Genomic DNA, 5,125 nt, shown 5'->3' with positions numbered 1-5,125 from the left:
ATAACAGTTCATCATGTCCGGCTGTATGGCCTTGTTATTATCATCAACAATATAGAACCACTATGTGAATAAAAATGATCATATGATACAAAATTTACCGGCAAATTCGCTTTGTTCAACCGATAAAACCAACCGAACATGCTTCATGTCTATAGTTCTAAATGTGTGTATATATATATGTTAACATCTATGAACAAAATGTATAACAAGACATAATACATTGATCACTTTCAACCTTTAATAAAAAAAAATGGCATCAAAGCTTCACTTTTTCTGACTTATTAAACTTTCATTCGCTTCGTTGCGAATATCAAAAGCCGGTGATCCCGACATTCTCACCGACTTTATCCCTCCACCGCCTTATTTGGCCCTCCGGGCGGAAACTACTTCACCAACACCGATTTTAGGTCACTTGTCGGCGCCCCCTTCCCGCCAACTTTCAAAGTCTTGAAAGCAACTATGGAAGAGTTTCCGGCTCTTGAAGGTCAAAGCGTGTCTTACGCTGCGCTCTTGTTCCCTAACGGGACTAGGGATGTTCAAAACGGTTTGGGACTAGGAACCGGTTCCTAACCGGTTCCTATATTCAAAACCCCCTTTTAAACCGGTTCCAGGCTCGAACCAGTTAGGGAACCGAACCGGTTCTCCCACCCTCGGACCCCTAACCTATCTAACCGGTTCTTACCGGTTCCTAAACCGGTTCCTACACTGTAACCGGTTCCAACCGGTTACAGTGTAAAAAAAATTTTTTTTTTTCGTTTTTCGTTTGCGATTTGGATTCTAAACTACGATTCGTATTTGTATAGCATGAAAAATAAACAAAACAATTAACATAAAATTCATTTTATTTACTTTAAGAAGTTCAAAAAAAAAGGTTACATGTTTTAAAATCTTCAAAAACAAACTAACAAAACATTAAACTTATAAATATAAAGTTGTGACATATTATTTCTAGAAAAGCCTTCTTGTTCGTCGTAATTATTGAGCGGCGACTTCTTCCTCGGAATTACTTGTAGAAATGCCTTCTTGTTCGTCGTGCACTCGAACATCAAGTGGTGTTTCATCTTCGAGAGTGGTTACGTGTTGAATACGATCGATTGAGTCCAAGTGATCCTTTAAGCAAATGTACATCTCCACCGACTCCGAATTTAGTCTTGTTCTTCTCACCGATATTACCCTGCCACTAAGAGAAAAAGCGGATTCCGAAGCTACCGTAGAAGCTTGGACGGTTAGTAAATCACGGGCCATGGTGGCAAGAATCGGAAACTCGGTTTCCTTTACCTTCCACCAAGCCAAAACATCAAAAGTGCCATATTCCTCTTCGGATAAACCGGTAGAGTAATCATTTGCACTATACCTTCCTAGTTCGCTTGAAGGGGTGTTACCCCTTTGTTTTTTAGCCGTTACGTTGCGAACGGTGTTCATAAGGCTAATCATGGGATCTCGTACTCTAGTAGCACTTGAACTTGATGAAGACCCCCCCCCCCCCCCGGCATAGGCATGTGTATGTTTGACCCATATTTATTTAAATAAAAGTCATACATAAATTTAAAATTCAAGTTAAAATAATTTTTTGCCTCTGTTGAAAAGTTTGGGTCAGTTTCATGCATATCTAAGGCTGAAAAAATTTCGTCTATCACACATTCAACCCCCGTAACATTTAACATTGGGTTTAAAGCGGCGGCGCAAGTAAAAACCGGTGGCAATTCAAGAAAGTATTTTTTTAATTTAAACTTCATTGGTAATATGATGTTTAAAAACATTGGACTTTTATTTTCAAATTCTTTAAGAATGTTAACCATTAAAAATAACTCCGAAAGAACCAAGGGACTTGTCGGATAATACGTTCCCGATAGTTTCGTAGTTGATGTTTTAAAAACTTCAAGAAAAGTCGATAAGTCATTGATAATTTCCCATTTCTCATTTGAAAAGGGGATTGCCAAATCATTCTCGGCAAGACTAGAATGAAACATTTGTAAAGTTTCTCTTTGTTCCAAAGCACTTTGAAACATTATGCAAGTGGAATTCCATCGATGAGGTACATCCCAATTAGCTTCCAAAGCTTTTCTTCCAGTATCTTTACAAAATTTTCTATAATCCATTTATCTTTTTTTACTTTTCTTAAAAACTTCATGTATCATTAGTCTAAAATCGTTTATAACCGATGTAACCTCATCCGAAGCAAGTCCGTCTTGCACGATTAAATTAATGATATGTGCAACACACCTTGAGTGAAAAAATACACCATTGCAAATCGGTTTATATTTTAATTTTAATTTATCAATCTCCGATGTATTATTCGACGCGTTATCAAATGCCATTGAAAATATTTTATTTTCTAGTTTATAAGTTTTTATAACATAATCTAAAATTTCAAACAAATTATCTCCCGTATGTGGATACTCAAAGAGTTCGAAAGCAATAGTGCGTTTCATCATTTCCCACGATGACGGGTCTACCCAATGAGCGGTGACACAAAGATAAGATTCGGGTAGACCATGTGGAGCCGACCAAACATCACTAGTTAAGTTTATTCCCGTATTTATATTTTCAAAATATGCCATTAGTACCTCTTTGGCCTTCTTCCACAATTTTAAACAATAACGTTTAAGAGTATGACGACTTACGTGAGTGTATTGTGGTTGAAGCGTATCTCGAATCATGGCGGTTAAGCGAGGGTTGTCGAAGTGGCTAAACGGAAAAGCTTCTTGAATCACAAACTTCGCCATACGATCCTGAACTCGATCAATTTGGTATGTAAATATTCCGCCTTCACTATCCATTTGCGTTTGTTGCGAATCGACGTTCTTTTTCAACGCCTTGCAATACGGTTTTTCGATGTGTTTCTTCAAATTTGAATTCGAAAGTGGGTTTAAATAAACCCCACAAAACTTGCACCGAGCCTTCAATGAATGGTCACTCAATTCAACCAAATCCCAATTGCACCAAATCTCTTGATTACGATTATGAGGTACAATACGAACAAAACTTGGTTCGGCGTTGGAACCTTGACCAACCGATGATTGTGAGGCAGCCATAACAACAAATATGAATATAGAAGATGAGAAAACAAGAGATTAGAGAACTCAAAACGTTGTAACAGCGTTTTTTTTGTATTTTTTTGCGTTCGGGTTTGCGTTTTGAGTGTTGTGATGAACCCATGACACCAAATACCTATTTATACTAGTAGTGGGGTGCTTGGGGGAGCCAAAAAACGGCTATTTTTGACCCCAACGGTCAAAAAACGGCAAAAAAAAAACGATTTCCAACGGCTTAATCGATCCAACGGCTAGAACCGGTTCCGGATAGAACCGGTTCCTAACCGGTTCCGGTTCGGTTCCGGTTCCTACCCGCCCCCACTCAGAATTGCAAGAACCGGTCACGGATCATCGGGTTGAATCAGATAGGGTCCGGTTCCTACCAAAAACGGGTAGGAACCGGTTCGGTTCCGGTTCGGGTCCACCGGTTCGGTTCCAGGAACCGGTTTTTTTTGATCAACTCTAAACGGGACGGTTAACCCACCACACACCCACCCACGAGCTTCCGAGCTCTTGCTTGTGGTCATGGGTTCGTTACAAGTTGGGTTTGTTGACACGACTAATAAGTTGTTTACACAAACATTGCAACAAGGGGATATATTTGTGTTCCCTAAGGGACTTGTGCACTTTCAATTTAATTGTGATGCTAAGGACCCGGCTTTGGCGCTCTCGGCCTTTGGAAGGGCGAGTCCTGGCACCGTGAAGGTTCCAAGTGCGGTTTTTAATTCGACTATTGATGATCAGGTGTTGGCATTGTCGTTTAAGACCGATGTTGCTACTATTCTGAAGATTAAATCCGGGTTATCGGGTTAATTAAGATGAAGTGTTTACAAGTGAATTTGGATTTTATGTCTTGTTTGAGGGCTTTGGAAGTTAATAATTGTGTAACATTTGTAAGGTTACTTTAACACACAAGGACAAGTCTAGTTTTTAAGTTTTATAACTAATAAATATTACTTTTTATTGAGGTTATTTCGTATAGGCTGGTTATGCTATTGTACGAGCGTATGGTATTTTTAAGCGGACCAGTCATATGATATACAGGTGTATAGAATTTTTACACGGACCAGTTACGGGTGTGCACGGTGCGGGTTCGGACTAAAACCAAACCAAAACTATGGTTTTTGGATTTTTTAAAACATTCGATTTCGGTTTCTCTGGTTTTGGTTTTTTCGGTTTCGGTTTTGCCATTTGAGTTGAAATTTTTAAGCCGAAAAAAAGTCGGGTGAAAATAATGAATGTAGGTAAAAATATTTTTTTTTTAATTATTAACTAATTGACTATTATTCATTTGGCCAAAAATATTTAAGATACATATTTATTAAATTCTTATTAATTACTTAAAATATAAATAAAAAAATAAATAAAAACCTAGCAATTCGGTTCGGTTTCTTTTGGTTTTTATTACATGCAAAACCAAAATGGAACCGTAAGTTCGGTTTTTACAAAACATATAACCAATTGTTGGTTGTTGTTTTGATTTTTTTTTTTGTTTCGGATCAGTTTTTTCGGTTTCTTGCAGACCCCTAGGTACAATCATACGCTATATAGGGTCTGTTTGGTATGAAGTAATGGAATAAGTTGAGGAATGGAATGGATGAGGTAATGGAATTGACAATTGAATGAAATTGATCAATACCATTCCATTGTCTTGTTTAGTTTCTATATGGGAATGAAATGATTCATCACTTTGTTAATATTATTATTACTATCAATAATAATAAATAATAATGCAAATATTAATAATAACTAGTTTTTAGACCTATGCATTGTGGTGATATTACCAAACCAAATAAAAATAATTGTAAAACGTGAATCACGTATGCACGTTATGAAATGTTTTTAATTCACCAAATTTAAATCAATAATAATAATGTTTATAATATAATAATATTACATTGTATTATACAAATTAATAATATTAAAGATACAACGATAATAATAATAATAATTATTATTATTATTATTGTTGTTGACTTTTTCATTCCTTGAATGAATGAAAAAAAACCTGCTATCAAAGAATGAAAATGCTTAAAAAAAGAAAGAATTTCATTCCTTAGGAATGATCAATTCCATTACTTCATGACAAC

At 36.4% G+C, this 5,125-nt stretch overlaps 1 pseudogene; it reads left to right on the top strand.

Annotated features, from left to right (window-relative positions):
• Window positions 1-250: 250 nt before the first annotated feature.
• On the top strand, window positions 251-3,872 carry LOC143593024 (putative germin-like protein 9-2; annotated as a pseudogene).
• Window positions 3,873-5,125: the final 1,253 nt, after the last annotated feature.

The sequence above is a fragment of the Bidens hawaiensis genome, unplaced genomic scaffold, assembly GCF_021521415.1.
Source record: "Bidens hawaiensis isolate Kalapana, Puna unplaced genomic scaffold, B.hawaiensis_p1.1 tig00041622_1, whole genome shotgun sequence".
NCBI lineage: Eukaryota > Viridiplantae > Streptophyta > Magnoliopsida > Asterales > Asteraceae > Bidens > Bidens hawaiensis.
Note: the sequence above shows the minus strand (reverse complement) of the source record. Positions and strands in the feature narration are given on the sequence as shown.